We start from the raw sequence: 11,278 nt of genomic DNA on the forward strand, positions 1-11,278 counted from the left end.
CACCCGTATTCCTGATGCTGTTTTCTCTGTGTTATATCTCTGGGCCTGAGCTTACCTAAGCCTGATGAGTCCTCCCTGAGCCGGCTTGCAGAGACAATTACCATTCAACCAGGGTTCAGCCATTCCGCAGGAGGACCCACCCAGGTGATCCCAAGGCAGGTATATAGGTTGCTAAGGAAAGCTGTCTCTGCGCGGTGTCACTACCTGGCTCAGAGCATTCCCCTTCCAAGTAGTTTTAACAAGCTGCCCTTGTTCCTGCTCTAGCCAGTGTCTCTTTCCACGCTCGCCGGCCTCAGCTGGTTGCCTAGTGATTGATGGGGAAAGGACCTGAAGAACTCTTGTGCGTAGCTCAAAAGCTTGTCTCACTTGGCAGAGAAGTTGGTCCAATAAAAGCTATTACCTCACCTGTCTTGTCTCTAATATCCTGGGCCCAATATGGCTATACCAACACTGCCCGACTCTGTCACTTTGTCCATCCCCTGACTCCCTATTCTACCAGAGGCCGGGGCAGGGTTGAGTTAATAAATGTAGTCTTGAGACCCTGGTCACAGTTCAGTGTGGTATGATCTCAATGGACTGATGCACATCACATAGCAATAGCGATGGGAGTGCAAAATCATGGAGCAGCTCAGTCCCTCTCTACAGAGGATGTGACGGGAAACGGGCCTGTGGGTCTTAAGTGTCGTTAAGCCTTTTCTCCCAAAGCACAGACTTCAGATCTATTTTGACTCGATGCTGTCCCTTTAATGCTGCAATTAATGTAGGTAGAGACAGTGTGTTTAAATCAGAGGTCCCCAAACTGTGGGGGGTGGCAGGACCTGAGGTAGCCCATGTTGGGAGTGGCACCCAGCCCTGCTCTGCCCCCGCTCAGCTCTGCTCTGACTCTGGCCCTCACCCCAGCTCCAGTCTTGGCCATGGCTTCTACTCCTGGTTCCACTTCTAGCCCCTGCTCCAGTTCTGCCTCTCCAGCCTTGGCCCCCAGCTGCAGCTCTGTTCCTGGTCCAGACCTGCCCCCCTTACTAGGGTTGCCAACCCTCCAGTATTGGCCTGGAGTCTCCAGGAATTAAAGATTAATCTTTAATTAAAGATTGTCATGTGATTAAATCTCCAGGAATACATCCAACCAAAATTGGCAACGCTACCTCTTAGCCCCCCTGTCCATGTTTCCTCCCTGCCAAGGAGCCAGGGCCCTGCTCCCAGCTCTGGGGCATAGGGGATGGGCATGGACAGGGTTAGGCAAGGGGCCATGACTGAAAGTTTGGGGACCACTGGTTTAAATGCAGCAGTTCACACACGGCTCATTGTACAGATGGCCTCTTCCCAGAATTTGGCATTGCTGCTGTTAATACATTCACTCCAAACCCATTTCATCCTTAGCTGTTTTTAGTTTTATGTAGCCGCTACCAATGCTGGGGAGAGTTCACACACGCACACACATGATGCATAGCTCGCTGTGCTGGGCAGGAAAGGAGGCGCTGCAGCATCAGGTGCCAGAAGCAAGGTGGATTTATTTTCAGCGCTAAGAATCCTGGGGGCTCTTTGGGTCAGGGTGTACCTCTTTCTCCTTGTCCCAGCTGCAGATATCTGTATAGTGGCTGAACTTCTAGGGCATCATCTCCTGAAGTGGATCATCAAGGCAAATATACTTGTCACGGATCCACAAGATCGGTGCTATGCCCCCAGCTTTGGAACAGTCTCTAGGAGGCCTTCACTGTGCCCAACCCTCCTAGGATCCCATTCTTCCTCCAGAGTAACCCATGTCTCTTCTCCACCCCCTTAGACTGGACCTCTAGGCCTTCAGCATGCCTGCTTCACACCACAAGCTCTGTTTGGCGAGTCCACCAGAGACAGAGAGACTCCTGATGGAGATTTGTACACTCTTCAGGGATTAATGCACCTCAGCAAGCATTTGCAGTGACGCTCGGACAGCTTGGTCAAAAGTCAGGTTTATTAGTCAACTGGGACACAGCAGAGGAAGGCCTTAGGTTAGCATAGAGACATGACAGTCAAAGCATCGCCTGTTCTGCTTATCCCAGCACCCAGCCAAGCTGCAGTGAGCCCCGTGATCAAGCTCTATGTGTCTCTTAGTCCGACTTCCTTGGTCAGACTCCAGGTGAGAGTCCTAATCCGTTCAGCAGCCAATTCTTTTGTTTTGGTGCTGGGGAATGTTGCCCAGCTTCCCTACTGAGAGGTGGGTGTGACATTCCCCTCTGGTGTTATCTGGACCAGTGATCTGCTAGGCCACACTAATCCTTGACTCTGGAAGCCAGCCTTACCCTGCTCTGCTGTGAGAGCCCCCACCCTTGGGCCATTCATGCACAGCCTCTGGCATGTCAGCTGCTCCCAGCTACTTGCAAGCGAATGACACTAGCCAATATCTCTGGTCCCAGACACAACCCTAGGAACCTCCATCTTGCAGTGTCCAGTTATGCCCACTGGATGCTGCAGCTTATATAAATTCATTGATTTAACAAAGACATTGATATGTACCAGGCTTATTATTCCAAGGGGAGCCTCTGACACTCTGCATACCAAACGCACTGCTTCAGGTAGACTTAACAAACAGATTTATTAAAGATTGATTTTAAATGATTATGCGTCAAAGCATAAGTCGGATTTGGTCAAATGAAATAAAAGCAAAACACATTCTAAGCTGATCTTCACACTTTAAATGGCCTTAAGAACATAGATGCGTCTCACCACAGACTGGCTACACTACCTACGCCAAAGGGAGGGCATCCCTCATCAGCCTCTGCCTCCCCAACAGGCGGTTGCTGGCTTGACAGAAAAAGTCTTCTGTAAACCTAGCGCTGCCTATGTGGGGGCTGAGATTGGCTGAACTATGCCGCTCGGGGTATGAGTGGATTTTTCACACCCTGAGAGACGTAGTTAAGTCGACCTAATTTTCTACTGTAGACCTGGCCTCAGAAAGCCAGGTGCCATTCATACCTGTATCTCTTAGCCAGCCTCGAATGCAAACAGGCCTTTTCCACCTGCTGAATAACAATGCAGCGTATAGTGGAAACTGAGGCTCACATAGGATTCATACACATATTACAGAAAATTTCCACTTCATCACAACTGGATCTTATTAGTTAAGCTTGTACAAGTCACATAATCATGTGTCCGTCTGATGGCCCCATGGAGTTGGTGGTTAGCAATTAGCTTTCAGGGAGGAGAGTTCTGATCATGAACCCATATCCCTTCTATGCTTTAAAACCAAGCCTGTTGGGTTGTGGGGGCAGACGGTGGCACTGTCCATGTGGATTTAATCAGCTGTTGTGCGTAATGCATTTAGGGAAATCCACTGCTGGGACTTTCCTCCTTAATCCTCTTAAGCCCAGGAATGCCTCAAAATTTAGTTTATACTTAAAGTGAAGATAGCTGACCAAGGAAATGCCTGCTGGGTCATAAGTATAAAACCCTTTAGCACTAAGTCATCAAAGCTGCTCATCTGTTCCCCATTGGCTGGCGTTGAGGGGCAAGGCTGAGGAAGGCGCAAAACATTTACCACTCACATGCAGTGTCATGGATGAGAATTTGATCCTTTTACTAAGTTTTTAGGCAGTTCTGATGTTCCTCTAGTCTAACGTGCCTTGTTGCAGCTAGTTTTGCATCTGAGTAACTTGTCAAATATACATGCGGAAGGACCCACTTTGCTTGTGACTCCTGAGCACATAAGATAGTTATGGCCTTTAAATTATACTGCAGTGCTTCTAACGCCGACTGTTTGAAACCTCAAGCATGAAAAGAGTGGGACTATTTAAAAAACAAAACACATTTGAAACTCTGTCTGTACTCCCTTGAAAAGTCCCAACTTCAGGATTCCCTGCTGGCAATATCCTAGAACAGTTTTCCTGCCCTGTTTCAGATAGGTGTGCCATCACAACTGCTGGTAGGGGAAATGTAGAATCCTATATTAATGTAGGCTATTAACCCATATTTAAAACTTGTTTACAACTTGTTGCCATTCACCTTAACTCACTATTATCGGGATTTAGTGTCATATGAACACGTAATCCTCTAGCATTAGCACACAAAGTGATAGCTTGGAAATACATCCCATTACTGAACATAGCTCCTAATGTTTAGGCTGCATGTCTTCAGGTGTGACAGAAGCTGTCGGTGTCTGACAGATGGGAACCAGGTTACCTGTCACAAGTCACTCGGTAACACTCATCACACTGTTGTGGTTCAACTTTAAAACTAACACTCTCCCCTCACTGCTGCTGCTGTTTGCCTTTATGAGAGTTGTTGGGCTGTTTTGACTAAGGCAACATGCCTCTGATTAGAGCATTTTAATAATTTGTTGAAATAAGGAAGCCCTTAAGTGAGATGTAAAGTCTTGCTTGTCATGTCTCATCTGGGAGATGTCTCTGTATGTACTTAGCACCACTCTGGCTTTATGGTCTATGGGCTCTCTTCCATCAGAGATCTCAGGCAGTTAATAAGCATTCCTGTCCTCCTCTAGCACCATGACTTCAGCGAGGACGTTGCCACAAGACAACGCCATGCCAGGCTCTGAGTATTCACAGTGCGGGGTGAGTTTGGGCAGTCAGGGTGGACCCCACACCCCAAGTATTCTGGGAAATCCCAGCAGGCTGTGTACCCTGGCCCATAGATGTTTTTTTTTTTTGCTGGCTCTGACAAAGCAGCCTGGGCTTCAAAGCCAAGCATCCAGCCAACTTCCCAACTTGCTAAATCCCCAGCTGGTATGAAAGCGCCGGGCAGAGCCGCACACGCACTGCTCTGCTTCTGCTGAGCTTGGCCTGCCGCTGGAACCAGGGGTGCTAGCTTGGTCCACTGGCTCTCAGCACCCTGCTCTGGCCCCCACCCCCGGCGCGTGGCACGTGGACTCCCGGCTCTCCCGCTATCAGAACATCCAGCAGCGCCTACAGAAGGAAATCACTGCGCGCGGCTGCCCTGCGCACCAATCTGCCGAGGGGCTGCGCACACTCTGCCTCTCCCAAGATGGCGCCCACACAAAGCCATTTTCCATTTCCCTCCGCCTCTACCAAAATGGCGTCCCGTTGGCGCCAACGCCCAACTCTCGCGAGAGCAGGCCCGTCTTTATCAGGAGCGGCTCGACAGGGAGGTGTGTGTCGTGGGGGCTGAAGGCTGGATTCGGTGCCGCCCGGCGGCGGGTCCGGCTCCTGCGTTAGGCGCGGCCCTCCTGGGGAATTGGCTCTGCTGGGGGCTGAGCCGGCCACGAGCAGGGCCGGGCCTCCCCTGGGATCTGTTCTGGGGCCGCTTCGCTTCAGTATCTTCCTCAGCGATGTAGAGACTGGTGTAGCCAGCACGTACCAAGTTTGCGGAGGGGGGAGGCGGGGTGCAAGTGCTTGGTGGATGGGATTAAAATTCAAGACGATCTGGATAACCTGGGAAATGGTCTGAAGTCAATAGGATGAAATTCAGTAAGACCAAATGCAAAGGTCTCTGTTTAGGAAGGAACAGTGAGTCTGTCTCTCTCTCTCTCTCTCTCTCTCTCTCACACACACACACACTCACACTCACACTCTCTCTCTGCCATGGAAAGGGATCCGGGCATCAGCGGGGACCACAAGCTAAATGAGTCAACAGTGTAGCACTGTTGCAACAAAAGCAAACCTCCTTCTGGGATGTATTAGCAGCAGTGTTGTAAGCAAGACACAAGAAGTAATTCTTCCCAACTACTCTGCACTGATTAGGCCTCAAGTGGAGTATCGTGTCCAGTTCTGGGTGCTACAGTTCAGAAAAGATGTGGACCAATTGGAGACAGTCCAGGGCAATGCAATAAAAATGGTTAAAGGGCTAGAAAAAACGACCTAGGAGGGAAGATTGAAAAAATTGGGTTTGTTTAGTCTGCAAAAGAGATGACTGAGAGGGATCATAAGTTTTCAAGTATGTGAAAGGTTGTTAGGAGGAGGAAGAAAATTTGCTCATAACCTCTGAGGATAGGACAAGAAGCAATGGGCTTAAATTGCAGGAAGGACGCTTTACGTTCGATATTAGGAGAAACTTCTTAACTGTTGGGGTGGTTAAGCACTGGAATAAATTGCTTTGGGAGGTTGTGGAATCTCCATCATTGGAGATTTTTAAGAGCAGGTTAGACAAATGCTTGTCAGGAATGGTCTAGATAACTAATCCTGCCATGAGTGCAGGAGACTGGACTAGATGACCTCTCAAGGTCCCTTCCAGTCCAATGATTCTAGTCCCAGCTCCTGACAGAGGCTTAGTGACATGCAGAATATGGGGTTGTGTACCTGACTGTTTTGGCTAATAGCCATTGGTGGACCTGCCCTCCATGAATTTAGCTAGTTCTTTTGTGAATCCAGCTATATTTTATAAACTCTTTGAGGAAGAAACCGTCACTGTGGCTGCTTTTCTCATTTGGGTTTTGTGGCTTCAGCATCACTGGGGCTGTGGAATGAAATGGGCTGAAAAGAGAAATTGTTACTGTATTGAAAAACAGGGATTCCCCGTGCTCTGAGCCCCTGAGATTATTGAAGATAAAAGAACAAAGGATCTAATTTACAATTCACCATTGTTGCTGTCACTTCCATTTTTATTACTGCTGCACTAGCCCCTGTTGTATTCTTTAATGTTTAATTCCCCCAGAATGCTGCAGGCTAACCGGCTACCCTGGTTGGTGGGATAAAAGGTGGTTTTAGGTGCTAGTGTACCTGCAGTTGCATCCTGTCCAGAGTGATTAATTAGGCTGATCCCTTCAAGTTTCTGATCTGCTCTTTGTCTTTCAAATCCCCAGCAGTACGTTTCATGTTTCACCCTGTATGATGCAGTGCTGTAGATCCTTTTTTTTTTTTTTTTTTTAGGTTTCCTTTTACTTTATTATTTGCGATGACAACCTCACAATTGCATGTATATAACATGATTTGGCCAAAGATCACAAATTATTTTACAACAATGGATATGCATTATTCATATTTTTTTAAACAGATGAGGAAACTGAGCCACACACAGGCTGAACGAAAGAGGTTGCACAACGAGTGAGTGTAATTCTGACTCTCACTCCTGTGTTGTATCTTAGACCACTGCAAGGGACTCAAGTGAAACCACGCAAGTAAGAACTCTCCTCTGTGTTGTGGGTAGTGCCTTTCTCCAAATGCCAATTCCATGACTGGAAATCTCTGGTGAAGAGAGAATAGGATTTGTGGCAGAGTATCCATGCTCTAACTATCATCACAGCTTTTTCTATGCATATTGATATTCATCTTGTTTTACTGGGTTCTTAAATTCTAACTTTGGGTGAATCTGCAGTTACTTGAAGCTTCTTTTGTTTATTCTGTTCTTCAGGTTTGTGGAAACTGTGGAGCTGCTGATCAGCCTGAAAAACTATGACCCACAGAAGGACAGACATTTCTGGCACAGTCAGGCTTGGCGCCTCTCTGATTCCACCCAGCCTTTGGCCTGCAACCTTCTCCCTCCAGGCACTTTGAATGTACATGTGGTTGGCAACACATTGACTGCTTGATACAATGGCAGGAGGGTGCAGTGCTGAATTGCCTGGGTAGTTCATACACATACAGACCCAGTCTGCAAGTGGTATGGCTGGACAGACCCCTATCCTGGGTCTTAAAATGTGAGAGGAGATGTAGTGAGGCTCCTGTGCTGATCCCTCTGACCAGTTGGAGAAGCCAGATTAGAGGCAGGTGGATAAAGATTCACAGGTGATTGTTGTAAGGTTTCTGGGCTGTAGCACTGCCTGCTCCCCCAGAGTGTGTGGTGCTGACAGTGCAGAAGGACAGTGTGGTGGTGTCATCTTCCCTTCCTGACAGGCTCAAGTCCTTCCTGTGCCCTAAATTCTCACTCTGCATGCTGAGGGTCCAGTGACACTGATGAAGCCAAAGCAGTCAAATATCCCTCATGTGGACATCAAGGCTCTGAAGAAACTCAAGAACAAGAAGCTAGTGAAAAAGGTGAGTAGAACTATGCTGCCAATAGTCCTGTAATTTGTGTGGATAGAGGTTACCTGGAAATACCAGGTAATGTAATGCAGACAGTGGCTGGTATAAACTCCAAGAGATGGGGGAGAAATGCTGCTGCTAAAATGTGATAGAAACTTGCCACAAGGGAAGATAATGTCTCCTGAAGGTGTCAGACTTTACATAGATCTTAATTAATTAGCCTCTTAGAGTTGGTTGGGCAACTCCCACCTTTTCATGTTCTCTGTATGTGTATATATCTCCTCACTATATGTTCCATTCTATGCGTCTGATGAAGTGGGCTGTAGTCCACAAAAGCTTATGCTCAAATAAATTTATTAGTCTCTAAGGTGCCACAAGTACGCCTGTTCTTTTTGCGGATACAGACTAACATGGCTGCTACTTTGACACCTGTAAATATACAAAGAGCCTTTTTGCTAAGAACCATTAAGTGCTCACAACAGTTTGCAGGTTTCTGTAAGTGAGGTGTAAGTCAAGCCCTGTATTAAAATAGGTGTGAGCAGAACTGCAGTGTTCTATGCATTAATGTCTTTTGTTTTTTCCATAGCTAAGAAGTACAGTGCCCGTCTGGCTTCAGAGTCCCTCCCTTCAGAATCCTGATCAGATCCTCTCACCTTGGGTCAGGGTCTGAACAAAGCTGCCAAGTTCCCCTCCCTCTTCGCTCACAATGAAAACATGGTGGCCAAGGTCAATGAAATCCAGTCTATCATCAAATTTCAAATGAAAAAGGTAAACAATAAATGCAAAACACCAGACCTCTGAAGTCAGTTACACAGCATGTGATGGGAGTCAGGACTGTAATGAAGTTATTGGCTGCCTGCCATTATACATGGATGTGCACTGTCAGGGCTGGACTGCAGTTTTCCTCCAGTGTTGTTAAGGCAGCTGCTAGTGGAAAATATCTTGTCAATCTGTTTGTGTGTTTAGGGAACACAAAGCATTCAGATGCTAACCTGAGGATGGAGGGAATTTACAATTTGTTTTAAACTACAGATGCAAGTTAAGGGCCTGAACTTGGAAAATGCTGAGGGCTCTTGACGCTCACTGAAGTCAGTGGGAATTAAGGACATACGCAGCACCTGGCATGATTGGCTCCTGCAGTTAGCCAGGAATTAGCATAATAGGTTTTTATTATATAGATGTATGTAGTAGCTGAAGCTTTATGCTTAATACTGTGTAAATGAACTTCAGTCTTACAGGTGAAACAGTGAGTTTTGAGTAGTGTTTTCTTGTATTTGCTTTAAAAGTTTAACTTTCAAGAAAATTAATATAGAGGACGGAACCAGAGTTTTAAATGAACACAGCCCTAATTCAAATGCTTAATCTTCATGTCTGGCATCATGATGGTTGAAACCTGACTCAGCAAATATTGCTTGACTGAGTATTCCCCATCAAGCTTAATTGGCCACTTGATTTAAAAACAACTTGAATGAACCAAGAGCAAAAGTGGTGGTCTTTGAACACATCAGTCTTTCACTAAACAACTTGAACTACTCAATTCCTGGCACTGCAGCACTGATCTATTGTTTCCATTTTAAACTTTTCTTCAGTCTGTAATCTGGCTATATATCATAGACTTGAGCACATTTAGTACCCAGGGGTGTTTACAGAAGGAAAAGCAAAGCTTGGTGGCTGAGATGCAAAAAAGCAGAAATAATAGGATCCTAATGATTTTTCTAATATGAAATATAAACAAAACAGATTATTGTAAAACAAATTTTCTGTGCAGCATGGATTAGTGATTTTGTGAAACCTGTTGATTGGGGAGGAGAGATTTATCTTTAAAATTTTTACTGCATAGCGTAGAGGGGAGAGTGTATTGGACTGAGTATTGATAAATTTCAGTTCTCTTCCCTGGTATGTCATTGATCTTGTGGTGTGGAGCAAGTCACTTAACCTCTGCCTCAAGTTTCTGATCTACAAAACAAGAAGAATCATACTTACAACCTTTTTTAAAGCACTTTGAGATCTTCTAATAAAAGTACTGTGTAATTAGCTGACTAGTTTAATCATCAGCAAAGATTGCACCTAGTTTTTTAGCATACATGTTTAGTTACAGCATGTGGAAGCCCGTGGCAAAGTTATGTCTGGTTTTTTGATAAAGGAATTGAAAAAGTTAGGTTGAGCTTGGTCAAATGTAAAGCTGTTCAGATCTAAATTTCACAAATGGTGCATTTAATGGAGTCTTTGAATATCAAACTCTGGAAACTTTGGAATTCCATAAAGCATTTCCAGGCTATGGAGGAATTGTTGTAATTGGGGAATTGTAAACCCTGTAGTACAACATTTTATCTTTTAAAAAAAGATGTATGGGAAGACTAAATTGCAGCCTACACATGAATTCCACAGATTTAAATCAGCCCCTTAATCTAATTATGTACATATTTTGATGACTGAATCTACTTAAGCTATTGTACGGTTGTCTTTAAACTGACTGTACTATAAAGTCTGTATCACTGGAGCTGAATGATGACATTGTCCTTCTCCCTGCCCCAGGTGCTTTGTCTGGCAGTGGCCATTGGCCATGTAAAAATGACTGAAGATGAGCTCGTCTACAACTTTCATCTGGCCATCGACTTTCTGGTGTTCTTGCTGAAGAACTGTCAGAATGTGCATGTTATACTTCAAGAGCACCAAGGGGAAACCACAGCGCCTCTACTAAACTGGCAGTAATAAATGTTTCACAGCACCCAGTCACTCTGTCTCTCTCCTCATCCACAGAGTTTTCACTGGTGTTAGGACTCTTGCTCCCAATCATTTTGAGTAGCTGTCTCATTCTGTCAGACTGAGGCCATGTCTACATCTAAAATTTTGCAGCGCTGGTTGTTACAGCTGTATTAGTACAGCTGTATAGGGCCAGCGCTGCAGAGTGGCCACACTTACAGCAACCAGCGCTGCAAGTGGTGTTAGATGTGGCCACACTGCAGCGCTGTTGGGCGGCTTCAAGGGGTTTTGGGGAAGGCGAGAGCAAACCGGGGAAGGAGACCAGCTTCGCCGCGGTTTGCTCTCGCGTTCCGCGAACCACCCTGCAAACCGCAGGGAAGGAGACCTGCTTGCTCGGGGGTTCGGCGAACGCGAGAGCAAACCGGGGAAGGAGACCAGCTTCGCTGCGGTTTGCTCTCGCGTTCCGCGAACCACCGTGCAAACCGCAGGGAAGGAGACCTGCTTGTTCGGGGAACGCGAGAGCAAACCGCGGCGAAGCTGGTCTCCTTCCCCGGTTTGCTCTCGCCTTCCCGGAACCACCCAGCAAACCTCAGGGAAGGAGACCTGCTTGCTCGGGGTTCGGGGAACGCGAGAGCAAACCGGGGAAGGAGACCAGCTTGATTACCAGAGGC

At 46.5% G+C, this 11,278-nt stretch overlaps 1 long non-coding RNA gene across 4 annotated transcripts; it reads left to right on the top strand.

Annotated features, from left to right (window-relative positions):
* Positions 1 to 5,329: 5,329 nt before the first annotated feature.
* LOC127051168 (uncharacterized) lies at positions 5,330 to 10,632 on the top strand. Of its 4 annotated transcripts, none has more exons than XR_007774415.1 (4): positions 5,330 to 5,414; positions 7,294 to 7,916; positions 8,491 to 8,672; positions 10,440 to 10,632. It is a non-coding gene; the product is annotated as an uncharacterized LOC127051168 (long non-coding RNA). The 4 variants fall into 4 exon arrangements; XR_007774414.1 differs by lacking the exon at positions 5,330 to 5,414 and adding an exon at positions 5,531 to 6,747; XR_007774416.1 differs by lacking the exon at positions 5,330 to 5,414 and adding an exon at positions 6,796 to 6,990.
* Positions 10,633 to 11,278: the final 646 nt, after the last annotated feature.

This window comes from Gopherus flavomarginatus, chromosome 5 (genome assembly GCF_025201925.1).
Source record: "Gopherus flavomarginatus isolate rGopFla2 chromosome 5, rGopFla2.mat.asm, whole genome shotgun sequence".
Taxonomy (NCBI): domain Eukaryota; kingdom Metazoa; phylum Chordata; order Testudines; family Testudinidae; genus Gopherus; species Gopherus flavomarginatus.